At 48.8% G+C, this 25,236-nt stretch overlaps 1 long non-coding RNA gene and 1 pseudogene across 4 annotated transcripts; one reads left to right on the top strand and one right to left on the bottom strand.

The window, feature by feature from the left end:
• Positions 1-1,968: 1,968 nt before the first annotated feature.
• Positions 1,969-4,618, bottom strand: LOC136354538 (uncharacterized; annotated as a pseudogene).
• Positions 4,619-7,170: 2,552 nt separating this feature from the next.
• Positions 7,171-14,426, top strand: LOC107279609 (uncharacterized). 4 transcript variants are annotated; one of them, XR_010738413.1, is made up of 6 exons: positions 7,228-7,984; positions 8,078-8,204; positions 8,907-8,973; positions 12,960-13,025; positions 14,175-14,293; positions 14,386-14,426. It is a non-coding gene; the product is annotated as an uncharacterized lncRNA (long non-coding RNA). The 4 variants fall into 4 exon arrangements; XR_010738412.1 differs by having other exon boundaries at positions 7,171-7,984; positions 14,175-14,426; XR_010738414.1 differs by lacking the exon at positions 8,907-8,973 and having other exon boundaries at positions 7,187-7,984; positions 14,175-14,426.
• Positions 14,427-25,236: the final 10,810 nt, after the last annotated feature.

Raw genomic sequence — 25,236 nt, forward strand, 5'->3', positions numbered from 1 at the left:
CGCCTGCAACAGAGTGGCCTAGTTTTTTTGCAGGCGGCCCCCTTGCCGTCCTTAGGGAGGGCGATTTACCACTGTGCGGGGGCCGCCTGCAAAAGGGCGGCGAGGCGGCCCCCTTGCCGCCCTTAGGGAGGGCGATTTTTCACTGTGCTGGGGGGCAAGGGCAGTCCCAGGTGTTTAGCTCCGTTTATTTAGAAAATTTAGTAAACCATTATTTAAAAAATTTTAAAAATTGTGAAACAAGAAAAACATTATTACATTTGAATGGTACGTTGTTTTCGCAGTTTGGAGCCCAACAAGGGGTGTTTTTACATTGAAATAATTAATGGTTACTTTATAAACTACGTAAATTATCGTTTCGAAATAGAAGGAGAATAGTTTCAAATTATTCATTACATAAATCTAATTATTTTGCACTTAAAATTTTTCGAAATAGGTGTTTTACATAAACCTAATCTTTTAGCAGCTAAAATTAGGTAAAATATCATTTTGAAACGAACAAAGTAAGTACATTTTTATAAAATTTGAATAATTTAATTTTTCATAAAGATTGGAGGGTAATGAGGGTTTTTTTTTTTGCGGGGAAATGAGGGGGTTTGTTACCTATAAATTGTAAGTTATGTATAATTCTCGCGTATGTTGAATCATGTACACAATTGAAGGTGGAAGTTATAAAAATATAAGCAGATACTTATAAATTTTAAGGATACAACGTATCGTGGCGTAAAAGAAACTTTGGAAATCGGAACGATAGAGCCCATTTATTTGTAATTCGTGAGGCATACAACAACACACCATAATAATGAAACATTATAATGACAAGATAGCATGGATAAAAGATACAAATTTGTCAGTCCTGACAAATCGAGCCTGAGCGTATCTACCGACCCCTTCCGCGCTGTTCAACATGTATTGCATTTTAATGCTCCTTCTCTCGCTGGTACTCTACCAGTGTTTCAGACTCAGTTATCTTTTGGCCATCATATGTGGGATTGACATTGTCGATCCATAAAGTGAATGCGCACCTTCCTGGATTGCCCTAAGAAACAAACATAGTTAGTCAGATATGATAGTAATAATAAGCAGATGCTAGTTAAATTTGGAATTTGTTATACGTACAACGAAATCGTCGTCTACATTGGGGCAGACAAAGTATCTCCTACCAATTGTTTGTTCTGCAAACTAGGTATCCACCTGGCAGTGATCTGTACAACCACACTTTGGACGCTCTGACCATTTAGGTAAACCTAATGGATTATTCCTCCAGTCTAAAGCTTGCAATTTGTACCTGATGTTCGTACTCCATCCATGCCTGAATGAATTGCGTGGTCGTCTCAGGTTGCGTTATCGTTTGACCAATGGAAGTAACTCTGACCGTATCGATCCATTGTACGAATTGACATTTCCTAACTTCCTCCTATTTTAAAAATTGTGTAAATAGATGTAAGTGCATGAAAGTAGTGATTAGTGATTAGTGCATGAAAGAGAGATCTAAGGTAGTCCAATCTTAATTCACTACGTGCATATGGACGTGTTCCGTCGTTTTGTGGGTCCTCCGTATCTACACCTCAATGTAGTTGCACAATGTACGGTATGTCTACGTAAGATGTTATGATGGAGTAGAAATCGGTTAGTGTTTTATGTATTCAGTACAGTTAATTGAACTTGTAACGAATAAATCATACCTGATCAAGGTTTGCGCATTGGAAGAATCTCATGCCCCGAGTTTGTACCATGAGGCTTGGCTCAAGAAATGGAGCTTCCATTCTCTCTAGATGTGTGGGAATATGAATGATGATATGAAGCTGTTGTATTCAGCTTGTCTATTATATAGGGCCGCAACTAGTGCTATAAATGGACTTAATGAGAGTTCATCTGGCCCACTTGATGTGACAACACGCGCACGCGTGAGCAAAATTTCACTATTAGACCATCGCATCGCCTGCCGCATGAGGACGCCTGTTGTTCCTATTAGCTTGTTGTTCCTTCCCCAGGTGATCTTCTTCCATCACTTGCCTCTCCAGATGGACCAACATCCTCGGTGCTTGGACCCTGTGCAGTCTTCGAGCATTTCTTGTAAGTATGGCCGCGATGGTCACACTTGCTGCAGCGTAGAGTCCTCCCACCAGCTTCCGACTCGTTCATGTCATTTTTGATGCGTCTAGTCTAACGCCGCCCCTTTTTCACCCTTAACTTCGATGGATCGGGAATGAAAAAAACTTGGGACCTCTGAGTTATGTATGATCCTGAAATCCCGAACCCATGTATCTCCTCACTCCATGTATGAAAGATTGCTTCCTTCCTGAAATAAGGTGACACGTACACATCGGGACATATACCACAGTCTCCTGCCACGGCAAGTATGTGAGAGCAAGGCAGATGTCGAAGCTTAGGCTTCATATAGGTGCAACTGCATCCTCCATCAGACTTCAGTACACATTCCTGCACGGCATGCTTGCGCATGATTCCACGCCTGCTCCTATCAACACACATTATTTCATACCGATGAACTTTTGTTCCTTGAGCCACAACTCTATGCCTCTGTGCCTTTGCTATTTTATCTTCCATGTACTTAGTCACTACGCTGCCAAATATTATCTTGTTATCTACCATTGAGGGATCAATTTTCTTGTATCGATCCCTGAAGTAGGCCTGCGCGCCGTGAAGGATAAATTCGACTATACCAACCAACGGTAGTCCTCGCACTCCTCGCATTACCAAGTTGTAAACCTCGGCTAGATTAGTTGTCATTATGCCATATCGAGAACCATCGGTGTCGAACAATAGAGACCACTTCTCCTTTGGTTCATTCTCAATCTAATGAGAGAACTTTTGGATAGATGATCCCGACCTCCTTCTCATTGTGGGTGCGTCATCATGTAGTGCACCAAGAGGTACTGGAGGCTCGTCACCTTCAGCTTGTAGTCGACGAGATTGCTCGTCAGTTTGCTTGGTTGTCAACTCATCCAACTTATTCCACAACTCATTAAATTTCTTCTCTTGATTCTGTGCACAGAGCCTCTTAAAAGGATCCATAAGATGCTTGTTCTTGAATTGCTTGTAGAAATTAGCACCCATGTGACGCATGCAGCACCGACTCTGAACATCGGGCCACTTAGCTGGAATTCCCTTCTCATCCCAACCGTTCTGCAAGTAGTCAATAGCCCGCAACATGCCCGCATGACGATCAAGTATAAGGCAAACATTGGGCCTCATACACACGACTTTTCTCTGCACTCTGTCCAAGAACCAGTACCAGCTTTCAGTGTTCTCACTCTCTATAAATGCAAAAGCCATAGGTAACAGCTGATTGTTCCCATCAACTCCAATCGCTGTCAATAGCTGACCTCTGTATTTACCGATCAAAAATGTTCCATCTATACATAACACAGGCCGGCAGTGCACAAAAGCCTTCATGCAAGCACCCAATGAGAAAAAGGCTCTTTGCAACACACTCTTGTTAGGATCAACAGTGGATGGAAATGTATGCACGCCATAGTATGTATTGCTATTCCTCTAGGCAATGGTGGCTAACCGACGCTGCAAATTATCATATGATGCTTCAAAAATGCATCTCTAAAACCTTATGTTTTTCTCTCCAAGCCTTGGCATAGGTTATGGTGTACTTGAATTTGTCTTCAATGCGGCTAATAATTGCTCTTGGTTCAAAGCCAGAGTTACCGACAACACTCCTGTACATCTCACTTGCAACAAAAGCTGATGTGATGTTGCGGTGATACTTCTCGACCCCTTGTAAGTGGCACTGATGCTCGGTCACAATGTTAACTTTTCCAATATTCTTTCAATTTACCCTTATATGCATGAACACGCCACGGACAATCTTCTTTCACGCACCTCACTTCATACACATAATTGGTTGACTTGACACCCTCTCTCATCAATGAGACCGCCCAATACTTCACTGCCTCCTTCATATCCTCCTTATGAGCATACGTAGCACCCTTAATTACCTCGTTATCCTTGTATTCCCAGGGTACATGATGCCCCTCTGAGATAGCAAGTCCCGAGAAGTCCTCGTTTGTCCAATCAGTGGACATTACATCACCTTCCTTGTCGGATGATGCATCGTCCTCCGCTTGCTCGTTATCTAAATCTTCCCTCTCCATTTCATCAACGATTGTACTGATTCTCTCCCCCTCATCCGCCATGCCCATGGCCTGCACCACCACTGTGTCATTTCCCTCATCTTCCCCCGATGGTTCAACAAATCCCCCTCATGGCTTGGACCCTCCACTTCTTCGGTTTCCATTGCAATATTTCTATCATTTTCATGCACCAACACAAAAATAACCAGGGGCCATGACCTTTCAAAAGCCATCTCCAGATACCGTTTCCAAGCAATAGTGCTATGCATCGGCATGAGTTCCCAAAAATAACCTTTCGTTGCACGACTCACTACAACCGATACTGACATTGTGTAGACTTCTAAGTCTATTCTAAATTCTCGCATCAACCAATTATAAATTGACTGAAATGATCTCTCGGCAGGCCTATCGATGCCCTTCGATGTCATTAAAAAATCTGACCGATCAACACCATCAGGACCAAATCTAAGGTTGCCTTCACCATGAACTATCTAAAACATGACCTTACTTGACATTGTGCCTGATGAAAAAATAGCTATGTTAACTAAGTTCATATCATACTAACCAGATCTAACCCCCCCCATTCATCAATACAAACTACGCCCTAAGTTAAAGATACTACAAACAAGTTGTTTGTCCTATGTCTCAAATTTTAAAATAGGGTGTGTGCTACAGATCTACTAAAGTATATGGTAAAAAAACTAAAATGCAACAACAAAATGGAAACACATTTCAAATGAATGTATTACATGTGATGGAGTCAGTAGACCAGCAGGGCTTCGCCGCTCCCCTTCTCCTCCCCCTCACCCCTCCCTCTTTCTCTTTTTTTGGATTTTGAGTGAATACATTGAAAATTCTCATAGGGGGAAGGGGTTTTATAGTGGGGAGGGGAAAAATCGCCCTCCCTAAGGGCGGCAAGGGGGCCTCCTACAAAATTCCAGGCAGCCTCGCCGTCCTTTTGTAGGCGCCCCCCCACACAGTGGTAAATCGCCCTCCCTAAGGGCGACAAGGGGGCCACCTGCAAAAAAACCAGGCCGCCCTCGTCGCCCTGTTGCAGGCGGCCCCCGAACAGTGTAAAACCGCCCTCCGTAAGGGCGGCAAGGGGGCCGCCTGCAAAATGGCACGCCCCCCATAGCCGGCCGTTAGGAATGACCTAACGGCCGTGTGCCACGTCACAAAAACCACCCTTTGGGAGGGCCCCAAGGGCGGCGGGCGACTAGTTTTGTAAAATTTTCAAACACAAAATTAGTTTTGTAAATATTTTAATAAAAAAATTAAAAACAAAAAAAATTCTCTTCCGGAAAGGTTTTATAAATCCACTAGACCATTAGGCGTGCCTTTCCCGTGCCCTAGCCGGAGTAAAGGGTGCATCATTAAGAGGGCGATATATTTTTAGATTTGGGAAGGGAAATTTCTAAATACTTAAACCACATAATTGTGAATGGTAACATGAGCCTTGCTAGTACAGAATTGGTAGGTTGTGGTGTAGAGTTGCATATAATGGAACATGGTACCGTCATTAGTAAATAGCATAGTAAGTACTGGTCGATGGTTTATAAACTGATCATAGATAGTTTTTACATGGTAGGCCCTAGAGCAAAATCGGCTACACGTATTAGGTAGCCTGATTGTGCCATATATGGTCTATTGTCTCTAGGCACTGTTACACAAAAGCAGTGCATATGGAGATAGCATCAGTAGGCTGGTTTCATGGACAACTCAAAAGGCATTGTTCCTAAAGCTGGCATAGGTATATTACAGCTACTCTTCTGAGACAATATAAACCACTGCTTCTAAGCGCTTCCTAATATAAAAGTGGAATATGCAGATAGCTCCAATGCTTATGCTATTCTCCTCCATGAAAGATTTCCATCCTGTTGTTAAGTTGCAGCGTCCATCTGTTTTGCTATGAACTCTGTAGAAAACTGCGTTGTGAAGTATTAGAAAAACATATTGATGTTAGTTGAGTATGTGTAAAATATACTTGCATTGATGTGGATTATGAAAAATGTATACCACTCTGCCTTTTAATGGCTGTTGCATTGATGGACATTGTTGGAGGCATGCCACGAGGGCCTTCAACCAGACCTGCCAAAACAGTCTAACTCGCGAGGAATTAAGCCAAGTCTAGAAGATTCGGTTGAGGCGATGATGTGGACTAGGGTTCCCGATCTTTCGAAAGGTTCTGATAACCAATAATTTGGGCGGACTCGCGACACAAATCGATCCGGCATCTTGATCGAACACGCTCTTGAGCCCCGCAATCGCAACACCATGTCTCCTCTGGTTATCACCCGTATCGAAACGCGGATGACCTCACTGAGAAGGCTAATCCCTGTTTGCCAATCGAAGAACACAAACAAGAACAAGATAGAATACAACCAAAATTGCAGATGAATGATTAAGCTCACTAGTTGGGGTCTTACAAACCGATTTAGCGGCGAAACTGTTCTCGATAGAATAATCTAAGCAAAACCCGACTCTAAATGATGACGACTAAAGAATAAATATGATTAGAGATGTCCTAGGGTTGGCCTAGGGCGCACACCCCCTTGAGCTAATGTAACGCCCCGATTTTCGTTCGGGATTAAAAATCAATTAATAATGCATTTCTAGAAATTATATTAAAAGTTAAAACAATTTATTCGAGTGAATTAATGGGAGAATTAAATTTTTCCCTTAAAAATCATTGGCCGGGAATATTTTGCAATATTCTTTGTGCCCTAAAATATTCTCTGAAATTTTCTCGTGAATTTTCGGAGCTCAATAAATAATTTTAATAGCACATAGATCATTTAATCAATTAATTAAAAAGAAAAACAAATAAAATTCCCTCTTCTCCCTTTGGGCCGCTTTCGGCCCATTCCCCTCCTTGCTCCTTTCCCTTCCGGCTGGGCGCCTCCCTCCCCTCTCCTCTTTGGGCTGCTCGGCCCAGTTCAGCTCCCCTCCCCCCCCCCCCAAAGTCCAGAAAACCCCCACCTGGCTTCCCCTCTCTCTTCCATTGGCTGACAGGTGGGACCCGCAGCCCCACCTGTCATCCCCTTCCCCTACCTCCAGCCACCCCATCGCCAGGGACCGGCAATTGCCGCCCCACCCTGCCGCTAAAACCGCCGCCTCCCGCCTCCCTCGCGCACGTTCGACCGTGCGGATGTGGTCGCCACCCACTCCTCCTCATTTTCCCCCACTTTTCCCCAAAAATCACGCCGGTTTGACCTCCCTCGAGCTCCATGTCGCCACCCCACGTCGCCGGCCGGTTGCCGCCCGATTCCGCTCCTTTCGGCAACGATTTCCCTCTCCTGAGCCTATATAAACACTGTCCATGCGACCCTCGTCCATTTCCCCAATTTTCCCGTACTCCCCACACTCTCTCCCGCTCTCCCCACGCGAGCCCAAGCGCCGCCGCTCGCCGGCGACTCTCCAGCTGGCTGCTGCCGCCGCTGCCGCCGTCCCCGCGCCGCGCCGTTTGCGTCGCCGGCCTCGCCGCGCGTTGCCGAACCCCGTCCACCGCTCCGCTTCTGCAATAAACCACCCGGGCGCCGGTTTCACCGTGCACCCGAGCCACAGCCGCCTCTCGTCTCCTCCAGTCGCTCGCCACCGCCACTCGCGTCGCTGCCACGCTGCGCCACCACCGTCGAAAGCTTCGTCGTGCCTCGCCGCACCCCGGCATCCGATTCGTTTCCCTAAATCGCCACCGCAACCACCCCTCCACCGTCGACCCGAGCCACCACCTCCGTTTGTCGACTGCAGCCGCGTCGTCCCACTGCTTTGGTCGTCGCCAACCCACGTCGTCGCCTCCCTCGGCTCCGCAAGGACGAGGAGGTCCTCGGCCACCACTCCCCGTCACCCGAATCCTGCCGGAACTCCACCTTCATCGCACACCGGTGAGCACCCGCTAGTCTTCTTTCTTCCGGCCGGTGATTCACGCCGCCGGGTGTCTCCTCGTGCCCTCCTAATCCCGCCATCCCCTTCCCCAGGTCCTGCTGGCGCTCGGTCGTCCCTCCGCTTTCGCCGGACGTCGCCGGAGTCCCGCCGTCGCCGTGCCTCCTCGAGGAGCTTGTCGCCGCCGCGTTCCCGTCGTCTCCTCGCCGTTGCGCGAGCTCGGTGAGCATCCCTCCCTTACCCTCTGTCTCCCCTTCACCGGCCGCCTGGCGACGCGCCACCACCGCCGGTGGCCGTCTGGCCGGTTCATCGCCGCCGTGCTCCGCGCCCGCACCTCTGCCGGCTGTGCTGGGCAGCCGGCTGCCGCCTCCCCTCGCCGCGCCGCGCCGCCACTCCCTAGCGTGCGTCGCCGCTGCCCGCGTGCGCTGCCGCTCCCCGCGCCGTCGCTAGCCGTCGCCGCCGGTGGTCGTGCGCCGCCGCGCGTCGTGTCTCAGCTGGGCCGGCTCTGAGCCGTGCCCGTGCTCTAGGCGCCTTGCCCTGTGGCTGCCCGTGGACCACCCGTTGTCTCGGTCCACGGTGCCGCCCCGGCCGCGGTGGACCGTGTCCACCGTGCGTCTCCCCCTTTGACCCGCTGACGTGTGGGGCCCGCGTGTCGGCACCGGCCGCCCCTTGCTGACGTCAGCGATCATCTTTTCCTTTGAGAAATTAAATAATAATTGCGCAATAAATCAATAATAATTCTAGAAATTCATTTAAATGGCTCAAAACTTCTAAAATTCATATCTAATTCATATGAACTCCGAATTGGGCCATTCAACTTGCAAAATTCATCTAAAATTGAGCTCTACATGTTTGTTTACTTTTTATGTACTGTTTCCTTGGTTTTTACTAGGGTTTTTCCTCGTTTTGCGTGCCTGCGTGTAGTTCGCGTCGTTTCGGAAGTTCGCGGTCGCGAGGATCAGAGTTCAGAAGGTTGTAGTGAAGAAGCAAGGCAAGTCACACATTCCCCTTGAGCATGTTGATCCCAATTTATAAATGTTTTACCGTTTGCAAATAAACATGCATGTCTTGCTAATTACATGGGATCCGAGTATTACCTATCTGCTCGCTTGTGCCAATGTTTACTTGATATCTGTCCTTTGTCAACCTTGTGTGATAAATCAACTAGCTCATGGTACTTATGTGACCTAGCTAGAACTATATGCTTAGCCATGCTTAATTACCACTAGCTCAGTTGATGGGATAATTACAGTATTAGACCTTTTTAGTATCAGAATGAGCTGCATGCTCGAGACATCTGACCATGCTTCGTGGTCTTAATTATCCAACTAAAATACAACTGAATGGTGGGCTGTGGGTGCATGGTTTTGCTAGTCGCATCCATGGCAATTAAGGACCGGTTCGCGGGATGCCCTGGAAGAACTTATCGTACTTACCACAAGCCAGCGTGGGCAACGGCTGGGCTTGTAGTGTAGCTTTCGTCTAGCCGACGCATCCTGGCAAGGGTGGGCGTGATGGAGTTTGGATGGGCCCTGCGACGGTCTATGCGGCTTCCGGATTCACCTAGGCACGAGAGGGGACTGCCCGCTGCCTTGCGAGGAGTGGGGGTGAAACCTGAGGTGTGGTGTGCTTGGTTAGAGGGAGTTATGCAAAGGGTCCTGTCATGGGCTCTTTCCGGTATGTCGTGGTGGCATGTCGGCGCACGGAAACGTGTCGTGGGGCTGTGTCTTGTGGGTACAGTTGTACACCTCTGATCAGAGTAAAACTATTCGAATAGCCGTGCCCGCGGTTATGGGCGGTTGACCAGATTCACCGTGATTAGTCCCACCTTAATAAATCGACTCAATGCACTGTAGATCAGTGGTGATTTAATGTTACTTTAATTACTCAACAGTTTTACTGTTTTGCTAAATAAAATGTTTTACAACCGCCTTTATGCAAATAGCCACAAACCGTCCCTTTGTTCCCCTTGCACGTCTGCATCATTGGTGTGGCTTGCTGAGTACGGTGGTTGTACTCAGCCTTGCTATTATTCCCCCTTTTCAGAAGTGTAGTGCTTCTGAGCTGAAGATGAAGTTAGAAGACCAAGGCTCAGACCCCAGTTGAGTTTTGCCTGTGGAGTGGAGCTGAAGCCCCGCTAGGATCGCCTTTTTCCGCTGCTGTCGTTCTGTTTCGGTGTGAGGACTAAGTGCCTCTTCTATAAGTATTTTACACTTTATTTACGTTTGGAACCGTATATTACTTGTCGTTTTGTGTACCCTGGCTGGTCCTGGACAGGGATTTAATACACAAAATAGTCTGGAAATTTGGGCTAAATTTCTGGGCGTGACAGCTAAGCCCACGACACAATTACAAGGCCCAAAACACAAATCAGATTCGGACTGGATTAGATATGTGGCTTGTTTTGCAGATTCACGGCAGCTCGGTAGGAATTTTGATGTGGGACCAAAATCATATGAAAGTAGACTCCATAAGAATCAGCGGCTAGGTCCGTTTGTAGTTGGTGCTGTGAGGAGGCCCGAATCCGAATCCAAAACATGTTGAACTTTATCTTTTGTCTTCTATGGACCAAAAGTGACGTGGTGAGATGAAAGAAGACTTGGAGAAGGTTTTGGTTTGGTTCCCAATCAACTTCTTCAATCATCCATGCATTCCTTATGCTCGGTCTCTTTTCTTTCGCCCAAGCAAGTACCTCTGCAATTGAAAACACACAAAACTCATTGTGTAGCAACGTTTGTTCGAATATATAACAAGTAAATCTAATATAAAACATATGCACCTTTGGTTGATTAATACATAAGGTAGTCATGGTTATATCCGAGCTAGTTGTGTCCTCATCAGGCAAAGCCACAAGGTGAAGCATGATGGCAAAGATCAAAAGATCGGGTCCAAGCTCGACAATTCGGGAGACATCTGCCAATGGGTGAAAGCCACATGTCGAAGGCCATGTGGCAAAGCATGAAGGCTTCACCCTAGATAAAACACAGTCGGGAGAAAAGGATTGAAGGGCCGCACAGTCCATGGAGGCCTTTCGCCATAGTTGGGCCGACCTAGCTAGCCCATTAAGAGCCCATTAATGAAAAGGACACTGTGTGCCTCACTAATGTCCTTATAATAAGGGTATCCATGTAAATTTCCCTGTACAACCTAAACCCTAGAGGATGTAAGCCTGTACTAAGACTATAAATAGTCCCCTGGAGACATGTAAAGGGGGGATCCCAAACAATTTTACTAAATAATCCAACTTGCTGTTGAGTGAACCACGTCTTTCGACGTGACGTGGTTGTCAATCGAGAATAGTTGGCACCGACCATGGGGATCTCAGGGCGAAATCACTGAGAACAAGAGCGAAACCACTAATGCCACCAAAGAAGATCGCCAAAGAGAGAGTTACCACCAAGCATAAGTAGAGTGATGATGAAGTGGAGATGGCTGGCGAAGAGGGTGTACAGCTTCCAGCAGCCGGAGTTGTTGTAGCACCTCTTCAAGGGGTGGCGCCTCCTTGTCACACCTTGATTTTCGTCTTAGGATTTATAAATTATTTAATAAATTATTATTAGAATTTATATTAAATGTTCATTAATTTACAAGTGAAGTTAAATGTGGGAAATAAAATTTCCTAAATATAAAGCATGGATGGATTTAATTTTTATTAAATTCTCCATTGTTAATTATACTCTCTGGAATTTTCTCGGATTTTTTTCGGAGCTCAATTCCTAATTTTAATCATACAAAGAACATTTCAGTAAATACCCACATATTAAATTAATCATTAAATGGTCTAATTATATTTTTTTAAGTACTTTGAGTGTCCAAGTATTTTCAGGATTTTTCTTGAAATTATTTGAGCATTGGAAGTATTTTTAACAATTCAAAGATCATTTAAGTGATTATTTTAATTGGAAAAGTAATAAAAATCCTCCTCCTCAGCTTGGGCCCTTTTTGGCCCATTTCTTCCTCTTCTCTCTCCCTCGCGCGCGTGCTGTGCAGTCCAAGCCGGCCCAAGTCAAGTGCTCTGTTCTATTCTCAGCCAACCGAAAAAGTCTAATTTGCCTCCCTAGACACTGTTCATCTTCTACCTCTAGCAGCCGAACTGAGACCGAGTGGGCTCGGTTTTTCCCCTCCAAATCCGACCTTTTCCCTTGTGTTTTCCTAAAATTAGTTGAGGGGAAATATTCCTCTTATCCTCCTCTATCCTTTCCCCCAAGAATCAGACTTTATCCCGAAGAAATCAACGCGGAATCGAATTCGTTTTCGAGTTTATCTCTCCAACTAACCCTCGGTTTTTCCGGCTCAAATCCTCTCGTTTGGAGTCCGATCTCTCTAATCCAAGCCTATAAATAGCATCCCCTAGTCGCCCTCTTTCGTTTGCCCCATCTCCCGAGCCTTCTCGTGCCCCGTAGCGCCGTCGCCACGCCGTCCAAGCCGCCGCCGTCGCCGGCCGACGAGGAGCCGCCTCGCGCCGCCGCTTGCGTCGTCCGCCGCCTCCCGTCGCCGCCGTTAGGTGTGCATGGCGGAGTAGAGTCCCGGCCGCCCCCTCCCCGCTGTCGCCGGTCGCCGGAGAGCCGTCGCCGCCGTCAATCGATCCACCGCCGCCAGACAAGTTCGTCGCCGGCCACCATCCGTCGTCGTTCTTCGTTTTGGTGAGCACCGTTGAGTTCGCAATGTTGTCCTCTACGCGTAGGTGCCCTCCAATCGCCCAGCCAAGGTCCGCAGCGCCGGCAAGGTCGTCGTCCAACCCGTGGCTGCCGTCGATGACGTCAGCGATGATGTCATTAATCCCTTTTCTCGGTTTTCTTTTTAGATGCAAATCGATTAAAACTTCGGAAATTCATAACTAAATCGCCGTAGCTCCGATTCGAGTGGTTCAAGTTGCTAAATTTTTCTAAAATCGAGATCTACATGTTAAAAATATCCACATGTACTGTTTATGCTTGTTTTTGTACTGTTTTGTTGAATTTTGTTCTTTCGGTTTAGTTTCCGACGTTCCGGAGGAGAGCGTTTTCGTTGAGGAAGGTTCGGAAGTGTTTGCGGAAGCTCAAGGCAAGTCACACAGATCCCAAACAACTCTTTGAGCATGTTGAACCCGTTTAAAGCTATTGTTTTATTTCAACTTATACATTATTTTCGAATGTCATCGCGCGGGGGGGGGGGGGGTTGAGCCTTTCCTAATTAATTAATGGGCGAAGATGACTTTATTTTCCTATGGGTTATAATTTGATTAGCATGAACCTTATATATTGGATTGGTTCAGCTAAATGCCATATGTATGTTTGCTTAGTCATGCGTAGAAACATTAGCTAATTAAAGGGGATTAAATATAAATTATATTATTATTATTAATTATGGTTATATTTAATGATAGCTCACGATGGTTAATCATGTTATGTTGATTAATTGATAACTAAAATATGATAAAGGTGGGTTGTGAGCATATGGTTTTGATGGTTGTGCTCATGACAATTAAGGACCGGTTCGCGAGCTACTGTTGTGAGACATTAACCGTGCCAACCACAAGCCAGCGTGGGCAACGGCTTTATCTTTTGTATAGCATGATTCATTATGGTGTGCCAGACTGTGAAGCGGCGAGAAGTCCGTGGGGGTCGCTGGGGAGTCCATGCCTCTGGTTTTGAGGGGGTGATTATGATCCAGGAATGGTGCACTGTGGTGAGTTGTGTTGTGCGAAGGGTATTGTCACGATTTCCCCCTTAGCAGTGCCGTGGTGGTACTTCGGGGCATGGCAACATGTGTGGAATCGTGTCTTGTGGGTATAGTGGTACACCTCTGGCTAGAGTAAAACTATTTGAATAGCCGTGCCCGCGGTTATGGGCGAGTTGAGCAATGTTTTTCGTGATTAGTCCCACACTACTCATTAATGGTACTAATGTGCTAATTAATTTGACTCCTGGTTTGGAATGGATAATTCCTTGTTTGGAGGTTTGATCTGTACGACCGGGGTTGGTTGTTCAGGTTTGGTTGGGCCTGAGCAGCATGGGTGTGCTGTTCAGTGTTGATTAAAATTGATGATTAATTACTCTACTGTTTTACTTCTCTTAAATGTTTGTTAAATGCTGCTTTTGCAAATGAGTCTATATTATGCCATCCTTTGGTATCCTTGTGCACTTGCATATTTGCTGTGTGGCTTGTTGAGTATGTCATATGCTCATTCTTGCAATAATCATCAAACCTCAGTTGAAGAAAAAGGATCCAGAAGGAGAAGACGTTTGGCTTATACCCCAGTTGAGCTGCCTGTGGGAGTGGAGCTGAAGCCATCGCTAGACCGTTATTCCGCTGCTGTTTTCTTTTCTTTTGTAAGTATGTAACGTTATCATTATGATGGATTTGTATATTAAATTGTCAGTTTGTGTACCTCGGCTGATTCCTGGACGAGGGTTTTATGTAGAAATAAGTTCGGAAATTACTAGTGAATTTCTGGGCGTGTCACTCCTCCACCTTTGGCACAAGCTACTTCGGTAGTCCAAGCTTCAACCAAGGTAGCGGCTTCGACATCTTAAACGGCCACACGGGCAGTGGTTGCGGTGAAGGCCCCTTCGACCGCCGCCGCCTCTTTGTCCCAGGCGGGAGGCTCAACCCAAGCCGCTGCCACGACCCAACAAGCTACGGCTTCCACCATGCTCACATCCGTTCAAGCGAACGCTGACCTCGAGGCACAAGCCGAAGCCGACATGGGTGTTGTGCGCCAGAACATGGCCAAGTTGCACGACATGCTTCACCAAATGCAAGAACAACAACAAGCATTTGAAACAGCAAGACAAGCGAAGGCCTCTTGGGTAGCCCCGCAACCGCCTTCGTGTCGATGCGAAAAACACTCACGGCCTAGGAGATCTGCGTAGATCTAATGCAGGCCCAAGGCTTGCCTCGAGTGCTAAGGGTGTGCCAGCTGATTTGATCCTACAATCAACAAGGAAACAAAAAAGAGGAGGTCGGTCAGCCGATAGCCGATCGGCCGATAGGCCGATAGCGTATCGTTGGTGGTCCCCAGCCGATTGGACCGGCTATGGACTGGGTATATCAAAGAATGTGTATGCTGTAAGAATGCCCTATCGGCTAAAAGCACTGCCTATGAAGATAAAACATGTGAATCGAGACAACACTAGCAAAAGAGCAGCCGATGAAGTAAAGGAAGAGCATAAAGGTAACGTGCCAGCTAGTACTCTGGCACGTACCTATACAGCCTGGCCAAACCATAACAAGGCGTCAAGGCTAAGCCAAGAGTCAGATCGATGGCCTCAGCTGATACGACATAACCTCAGTGCCAAGTTATAGCAGGGCCTGCTTGTATAGGTGGTAGATACACGTGCAATAATTTAAGAAACAAGCATATTAGGTAAGATCAGCTGAAACCCCGATGCTAACCCTAGGACTGACCGAAAACAGGCTATACCTCTCGGTTCTAAGCACGACTTAGCAGATCAAACCTAACTGATTCAGCACTGAGTATGAAAAGAAACACGAGGTATAGACAATCAAGCCACCGACCAGCAGTCAGGCTGGTAGATACCCTGGCTAATCTAATCTGGTAGGATGATATAGTCAATACCAGCATCAACCCTAAAGCGAATATCAGTCGATACAACTAAATCGGGCTACCAAGCTAGATTAGACATGATATATGATAAAACCAAGCAAAACGCGTAATCCAAACCAGTGCGATCCAAGAGATCTATCGTTTCTGATACAGCCTTGAACAACATCGATGTAGTTGATACGATTGCTTGGGCCGACAGAACGTAGGACTTACCCCTTCACCGGATATTGAAGCCGATGCAGCCCTGCGTCAAGTGCCAAGTTCTGCTGAAACGTAAAAACGAAAGTGAAAAGTAAAAGGGTGGCGATGCGCCGAAGTTGTATTGGATTGTCTCCCATATTACAATGCTAGGGGGTTAATATTTATACCTAAGGTACAAGATAAGTCCATTATGGACACGACTCAAACATTCTAAAAACTCTGTCGGAGAGTGATCTCCACTAGCGGGAGGTTGGAAGTCCCCCCTTTGTGAGTTCGGCCAGGGGAGCAGGTGCAATGCTGAGGAGTATCCTTTCTCGCAATCGCGATGGATCCGTGGAAATCGGGCTCACGCGGTTGAAGGTGACACAGAGAGAGAGAGAGAGAGAGAGAGAGAGAGAGAGAGAGAGAGGTTATACAGGTTCGGGCCACTATCGAGCGTAATACCCTACTCTTATGTGTGTGATGATCTTCCTATGGTTACAAGCACTCCAGATTCTCAGTGCACAAGCTAGGGCTTGGCCAGCCTTCCGCCCAGATTCTGGTTTTTTCAAAGAACCTCTCTCTACTCGTGGGCAGTGTCCTCCTTTTATAGATGAAGGGGACATCACACGCGCCGCCCCCATCCTCAACCATCGGGAGAGGGCCGACATTGCCGATATTAAAATACATCTTATGCCTTGGGCCGGAAGCGATCCGCATGGCTAATCTCGGGTGGCCCCCACTGAATCCCTCCGGCTGACACGGGGGACGACCCCTATCATTCCTTATTAAATGTTTGGCGACTTCGTGGGCACACGCACATTGGGGGGTCCGATCCGGACATGCCTCACCGGTTAAAGCCACTATCAACTGGGCGAGGGACGCTGGGCTTCCTACTGCAAATGATGGGACAGGACATACCTGCCCCCACGCCGCCTGACACAAGTCAGGGTGTGGGTGCATTGCCGCCTGTCCCTTCTATCCATCGCCGGGTCACAGACTGGCCACAGGGTGGTCGCAGGCACACGTCGGTCAGCATGCGCCGCACGCCGTGCCACGTCACATTGAATGCGACAGGGGCGGTTACCGCGCCACTCATAAATGCGCCTGGCGGACGGCACTCACGCCCGCTCAAGGCTCCTGCATGGCCGCCACGTGGTGGCTGAGCGAGGATGTCACGCCCAGAAATTCCCGAATAGAATTCCAAGCAGAATGTGCATTAAAATCCCCGTCCAGGACCGGCCGGGGAACACAAACGACAATGTTGACATACAGATCCACGTCTTACAAACATCATAAAAGTCTTACATAAATGCAGCGGAAAACAAAAGATAACAGGAGCTAAGCCTTGACTTGAACTGCAGCGGGAACACCACTCCACAGGCATCCTCGACGGCACGGACGAAGCCTACTCCTCGGATAACCCACCATCGGACACATACTCATACTCTGGGGTTGGGGAAAATAGAGCAAGACTGAGTACTATCCACTGTACTCAGCAAGTCACACCGGAATAGGGGTATGATGCAGGGATTTATCAAGGGATAGCTGTACAGGTTCATTTGCATAATTTTGGCTTTTATAAAGAGAAGTGGAATGCGAAAACAGTTGTAATAATTAGTCAATATTAATCATCCACTATCCAACGCTACACCACGTTGTAACAGGCCCAACCATCCACCTGTACTATCCAATTTCATTAGACTAAACTAGGATGAGACTAATCACGGTGAATCTGGTTGACCGCCCATAACCGCGGGCACGGCTATTCGAATAGTTTTACTCTGATCAGAGGTGTACAACTGTACCCACAAGACACAGCCCCACGACACGTTTCCGTGCGCCGACATGCCACCACGACATACCGGAAAGAGGCCGTGACAGGACCCTTCGCATAACTCCCTCTAGCCAAGCACACCACACCTCAGGTTTCACCCCCGTCCCTAGCGGGCGACGGGCAGTCCCCTCTCATGCCTAGGTGAATCCGGAAGCCGCATAGGCCGTCGCAGGGCCCATCCAAACTCCATCACGCCCACCCTTGCCTGGATGCGTCAGCTAGAGAAAAGCTACACTACAAGCCCAGCCATTGCCCACGCTGGCTTGTGGTAAGTACGAGGAATTCTTCTAGGGTTTCCCGAGAACCGGTCCTTATTTACCATGGGTGCGACTAGCAAAACCATGCACCCACAGTCCACCATGTGATTCATTTTAATTAACCAACACCAAAGCGGTGGTACTAATCCAACATTACCATTAGAACCTGCAGTCTATATTTCAATGGGATTTTTCCCCCAAAGTGTGCTAGTTGAACTAAGCATGGCTAAGCAATTCCTAGTCCAAAGTCTATTCATGTTATAACCCAAGCTAACAAAGGAGCATGGTACCAAAATAGCAAGGCTGTAACAATTGGTAAACATCCCATATTATTATTGCAAAACATATGCAGTATTTGAAAGAAAACATTAGAACATTTGCAATATAGGATCAACATGATCAAGTGACAGGCATGACTTGCCTTGCTTTGCTGCTGGAGGAACCTCGGCGACTATCTCGAAGTACACCGGAGCGTCGGAAGAGCCGGAATCTAAACGACATACAAGGCAAACAATGCAAACAGGCTATAAGATTACTGAAACAGAGAACAAAACCATTTTTAATAGATTCTACACATTTTTCTTGTTTTACTGAGACTTGAATGGGCTTAAACGGAGCTCGGATGAATTAGTTATGAATTTTAGAAGATTCACTGTGTTTATTACTATAACAAAAAGTCCTTAAATCATTTATTGCGCAATAAATCCCAGGGCTGACGTCATCAAAGGGGGGAGGCGGCGCCGACAGACGGGGCCCGCATGTCAGCGGCGCACGGGTGGCCTGTCTACCGTGGACCGGGACCACGTGGGTGGTCCACCGCCGGTCCACGGGATCGACGGCCCGGATCGGCCCAGGGCCGATCGGACGGTGCGGCGGCGGCCTGGCTTGGCTCGGCTCGGCACAAAGCCAGCCGGCCGGCCATGGCAAAGGCGGCGGCGCGCGCGTGTTGCCGGCGACGGCAACCGGCTGCGGAGGTGGCGGCGTAAAGGCGGCGGCTCGACCCGGCGCGGCTAGGAAGGAGAGGGAGGGGAATAGAGGAGGAGGGGGTGCCTCACCGAAAGTGGCCGGTGCGGAGGGAGACGACGGCGAACAGTGACGGCGAGCCACGGGAGGACGGTGGCGATGGGCGGACGAGCTCCAGGATGCTCTAAGAGAGGAAAAGAGAGAGATTAGAGGGAGGGAGGTGAACCACGGCGATCGGAAGCCATGGCCGAAGGCGATGGTAGAGGTGGTGCTCACCGGAGTGCGAGGGGATGCGGGTTCCGGCGACGGACCTCGACGGAGGAGGGGCGGACGGGGTGGCCCTTGACCACGCGAACCCGACGGCGGCGACGGCGCGGTGCGGCGGCGAGCCTAGCGGCGGCTAGCGGCGGCCGGAGTAGCGGGAGCGGCGGCGGCGGGTGGATGCACGGCGCGGGAGCGATGGAGAGCTCGGGAGAGTTCGACAAGATGGGGAAAAAGAGAGGGGGTGGCGGTGGAGCTTAAATAGGGGAGGGGGAGCTCGGACGTGGCCGGTAGGGGCGGGATTCGCCGGCCGACGTGGGGAGTGTGGGAGGAGAGAGAGGCGGGATTTGAAATTCGAATCCCGGCCATCTCGGGCGCGGGCACGAGCGGGAGAGAGGGGGAAATGGGTGCGGGAGACGCGGCGCACGACCGGGGCGGTCGACATGGCCCGGAGGAGGCGGGACGTGGGCGCGGCGGCGGTTTCGGCGGTGGTGGCGACGTGGGGCGGGCGGACGGAGGAAGGGGACGACCCCGACAGGTGGGGCCCACCTGTCGGCGTCCCGGGGAGAGAGGGGAGGCGGCCGGCCTGACTGGGCCTCGGCCTGCGGCCGGCCCAGTGGGGGAAGGGGGAGAGGGAGAGAATGGTCCGGCGGCCCATTCGAAAAAAAAGGGAAAAAGGAAAAAGAAAAAGGAAGAAAAGGATTTCCTGGAATTAAATATTGCTTGTGCTATTTTTAATTGGTTAAAATTATTTAGAGGGCTCTGAAAATTCCACTAAAAATCTTGTTAGCGTATTTCGACATGTAGAACTTAAGAAAACTTCCACATGCCAAATCCGATTATGATTTGCATTAATTTATTAGGGTTTTCTCTTGCTTTAGCACCAATATTTTCTCGGGTGGATTATAAATTCCATTTTAGGCTTAGGAAAGAACTTCAGGGTGTGACAAACCTACCCCCCCCTTAAACGGAATCTCGGCCCCGAGATTCGAGGAGCTGGCGAAGAGGTGCGGATGGGCAGCCTTCAACTCATCTTCCCTTTCCCAAGTTGCTTCCTCCTCTGAATGGTGACTCCACTGAACCCGACAAAACCTGGTGACCTTGTTTCTAGTCCTCCTTTCGCTGGTCTCAAGGATATGAACTGGCTTCTCCACGTAGGTCAGATCCTCCTGGATATCGATGTGCTCCGAATCGGCCTGTTCTTCGGGTACCCTTAAGCACTTCTTTAATTGGGACATGTGGAACACGTCATGAATGCCGATTATATTGGATGGAAGCTCCAGCTGATAAGCAACTTCTCCCCTTCGTTCCAAGATTTTGTATGGTCCCACGAAGCGTGGTGCCAACTTGCCTTTCGTCTGGAAACGGTGTACTCCCCGGAGCGGAGTAACACGAAGTTACACATAATCTCCTGCTTCGAAAGTGAGCTCCCTTCGGCGGTTATCCGTGTAGCTCTTCTGTCGAGACTGGGCAATTCTCAACCTTTCCCTGATGGTTCTGACTTTCTCTTCTGCTTCCGTTAACACCTCTGTTCCAAACAGTTGACGCTCACCTGTCTGATCCCAGAAGAGAGGGGTGCGACACTTCCGGCCGTATAAAGCTTCAAATGGTGCCATTTGGAGACTAACCTGGTAACTATTGTTGTACGAGAATTCCGCATATGGCAGGCTCTTATCCCATGCTCCACCAAAGTCAAGTGCACAAGCTCGCAGCATATCCTCCAAAATCTGATTGACCCTCTCAGTCTGGCCATCTGTCCGCAGATGGTAGGCTGTACTGAAATTTAAACGGGTCCCCAATTCTTTTTGCAATTTCTGCCAGAACTTTGAAGTGAATTGGCTCCCTCGATCAGATATTATCTTTCTGGGTACCCCATGCAGACACATGATCCTTCCCAGGTACAACTCTGCCAATTTCTTTCCCGTATAGGTGGTATGCACTGGTATGAAGTGAGCTACCTTAGTGAGTCGGTCCACGACTACCCAGATTGAATCGTGACCCGATGATGTCTGCGGCAGTCCAGCTATAAAATCCATTCCAATTTCCTCCCATTTCCATTCCGGGATTTGAAGAGGTTGGAGTAAACCTGCTGGCCTTTGGTGCTCTGCCTTCACTCGTTGGCAAACGTCGCAGAGTGCGATGAATTCAGCTATTTCTCTTCTCATGCTGTCCCACCAAAACTTTTCTTTGAGGTCTTGGTACATTTTGGTGCTGCCTGGGTGAATGGAATACTGTGTCTGATGAGCCTCGGTGAGTATCAGATCCTTCAATTCCTTGTCATCAGGTACACACAATCTTTCTCCCATCCAAATTGTGCCGTGCTCATCCTCAAGGAAGTCCCGGGCTTTTCCAACCCTCATATTCTTTTTCAATTCAGCTATTTCAGGGTCATTTACTTGAGCGGCTCTAACCTGATCCACGAGCGTAGGCCGTGCTTCCAGAGCGGCTACGAACCCGTGTTCAACAATTCCCACTTTGAGACGCTCAAGCTCCTGCTGCAATTCTTCACACATGCCCTCGATGCATAGGGCATTGCAGTAGCTTTTCCTGCTTAGCGCATCTGCCACCACATTGGCTTTACCCGGGTGGTAGTGAATGCTCATGTCGTAGTCTTTGATTAGTTCCAACCATCTTCGTTGTCGGAGATTTAGGTCCGGTTGGGTGAAGATGTATTTCAGACTCTTGTGGTCTGTATATACTTCGCAGCGGTTGCCAATCAGATAATGCCTCCAGATCTTCAAAGCATGAACCACTGCTGCCAATTCCAGGTCATGAGTTGGATAATTCCCTTCATGTGGACGCAACTATCGCGAGGCATATGCAACCATCCTGCCTTCCTGCAATAGAACACATTCAAGCCCATGGCGAGATGCGTCGCAATAGACTTGGAAGTCTTTCATCTGATTGGGCAGGACCAAAACCGGTGCGGACACTAATTTCTTTTTGAGCTCCTCAAAATTCTTGTCGCACTCGGCTATCCATTTAAACTTCTCATCTTTCTTAAGCAACTGAGTCATGGGTCGGGCAATCCTGGAGAAGTTTTCGATGAATCGGCGGTAATAACCTTGAAGTCCAAGAAAACTCCGAATTTGCGACACGGTCTTAGGTGGGGTCCATTTGGTAACTGACTCCACATTTGCTGGATCAACTGCCACGCCTTGAGCTGTAATCACGTGACCCAGAAACTTGACTTCCGACAACCAGAAGTCACACTTGCTGAATTTGGCATATAACTGGTGCTCCTTTAACTTCTCGAGTACCAGACGGAGATGTTGCTCATGTTCTTCTTCGGACTTTGAATAGATAAGTATGTCGTCGATGAATACCGCAACAAACTTGTCAAGAAATTCCATGAACACTTTGTTCATCAGATTCATGAAGAATACGGGTGCGTTGGTAAGTCCGAAAGACATAACCGTGCACTCATACAGCCCGTACCGAGTGGTGAAGGCCGTCTTTGGAATATCCTCTTCCCGAATTCTTAGCTGGTGGTAGCCTGATCACAGGTCTATCTTAGAAAACACCTTAGCTCCCTTCAGTTGATCAAACAAATCATCGATCCGTGGTAAAGGATATTTGTTCTTGATTGTGACCTCGTTGAGTGCGCGATAATCGACGCACATCCTCTTCGTCTTATCCTTTTTCTCCACAAAAATGACCGGAGCACCCCAAGGTGAAGTACTTGGTCGAATGTACCTTTTCTGCAGTTGCTCATCAACCTGCTTCTTGACCTCTGCTAGTTCATTGGCTGCCATCCTGTATGGTCTCTTGTAGATTGGAGCGGTTCCCGGTGCCAAATCAATCCGGAACTCAATCTCCCTCTTGGGTGGCTTGGTAGTGAGGTCTTCAGGAAACACTTCTGGGTACTCGCAGACTATGGGAATCTCTTCCAACTTCCTCGAATTCCTCTCCTCGGTGACCACTGGGATTTCCACCTCAATCTGATTCAAGGAGACCCCTTGTTTTGGTGAGACTAGTGATTTGTACACTACTGTTTCTCCCTTCTCGTTGGTCAAGGTGACTGTGCGATTCGCACAATCAATGACTCCCTTGAACTTGGTCAGCCAATCCATCCCCAGAATGACATCTAGGTCTTTGGATTCAAGAAGAATGAGGTTGGCTAGAAATGGTGATCTTTGAATTTCTATTAGCACTGAAGGGCTAAAACTGACCGAGGTTGAACTATTTCCCGGGGTATGAACCCTCATTGGTGTACTAAGCTCTTCTTTCCTTAACCCATGCTTCCCCACAAATTTCTTTGAAATGAAAGAACGCGTTGCACCAGAATCAAAAAGTACGGTAGCAGGGACTGAGTTGACAGAAAACGTACCCAGTACGACCTCTGGTGCTGCTTGTGCCTCCTCTACAGACGCGTGGTTGACATGAGCCTAGACGAACCTTGGCCCGGCACGCTTAGGCTTCGGGCATTTGTCAGCGAAGTGGCCAAGCTCACCACAGTTGAAGCAGGACCCTGGCTTTGCTCCAGTCTCCTTCTTGGCTTGCGCGGATGGAGCTGACTGTGCTGGTTGCATTGGTGGGCGTGGAGCTGCACCGCGGTTGGGCTGACCTCCATGGTGGTTCTGGCTGCTACTGGCACCCTGATGGAAGTTGCTGGCATTGAAAGGGCGGTGCTGGCGGACGATCATGGTGGTAGGTCCACCCTGTTGTCCGGGAGTGAAGCGCGGTCGCTGGTGGCTCCCTTGGTTGGACCAGAACTGCGCCACCTTCCTCTTCCTGTCCATTTTATTGCGCTGATCCTCCTGACGGATTGCCTTGTCAACCAGCCTCTCAAAGTCGGTGTAGCCTCCCGATATCAGCTGGTTGGTTAGCTCGTCATCCAGACCTGCCAGGAACTTTTCCTGCTTCTCTGCGTCAGTTCGGACATCCTCCGGTGCATATCGCGCGAGGCGATTGAACTCATGGAGATACTCCGTCACTGTCCTGTTGCCCTGGTGGAGTGCCCGGAATTCCCTCTTCTTTTGTGCCACGACCCCATCTGGCACCTGCGCCTTCCTGAAGCTGCGACAGAACTCCGCCCAAGTGACTTCCATGCCTGGCGGACGTATGGCCATGTGATTGTCCCACCAAGCTGACACGGGACCTTGGAGCTGGCGAAAGCGACCTTCTCCTGATCATTACACTGCAGGAGATTCAGCTTCTTTTCTATAGCATGGAGCCAGTCATTCGCCTCCATGGGGTTGGTGGTGCTGGAGAAAGTGGGTGGCCTGACGCGTAGAAACTCCGGCAGTTTGGACTGAGGGGGAGGGGGACCAAACTGCTGCTGATGCTGTTCGGCGTGCTACTGCATCCTCTGGTGCATCTGCTGGTGCTGGTGCTGCATCTGCTGCATCATGGCTGCCATCATCTGAGTCTGATGTGCCATTACTTGGGCTAGCGTCGGATTCTCGGGGAGTAGTGGGGGACCATTGCCGGAATCACTGTTGGGATGCACACCATCAGTGCGCTCTTCGCCGTTGCTGCCCTCGCCTGTTGTGCGGGTGCCATTCCAGGTGTAGACCATCTGGAGGAAGAGCAGACGGGGAAACGGAGAAAAACAGATACTCAGGAACTAAGCTTTATTATATAGAAATTTAAACTGCAATTGTTCTGATCTGATTTAAAACACTTAAACAGCAAGCAACAATCCTTATTAAGACAGCCATATCATAGGAACATGATATCGACCGTCGACTGACCCACAAGCGAGCAACCTAAACACGCAAACTAACAAGCAAAAGCTAAACAGTCGATAAACTAATGGAAAGCGAGCCTAATGCTCGGAACGGCTCCTGCGGTCGGTGGAGTCGAAGGCGTCGTCCTGCTCGTCACCAGGTCCCTCTGAGCGACTCCTGGAGCCTGGCAGATATGTCTCGCCGCTGCCCGGCTCTGAGCCACTGGAGCTACTGCTGCCGCGGTCGTGGCTGCCATTGGGAGTAGCAGGCAACCAACCCCCATTGCCACTGGCGGGGCCCCTGACGGCTGATGCTGGCGTGAAGGAGAGAGCGGATGCAGGAGCTGACACGGGAACAGGAGCTGGAACTGGCGCTGGAGCTGCAGGAGCTGCGGGAACTACTGGCGGAGGTGGGTTCCTGGGCGCAAGCTGGATGCGCACGGGTGCCGTTGTCGACTTGCGGGGCGTAGTGCGGATCCGGACTCCTCCTGGCGCGGGTAGACCCTTTAATTGAGCATTCTCCTCCAGCCGGGGAA

This window comes from Oryza sativa, chromosome 12, assembly GCF_034140825.1.
Source record: "Oryza sativa Japonica Group chromosome 12, ASM3414082v1".
NCBI classification, from domain to species: domain Eukaryota; kingdom Viridiplantae; phylum Streptophyta; class Magnoliopsida; order Poales; family Poaceae; genus Oryza; species Oryza sativa.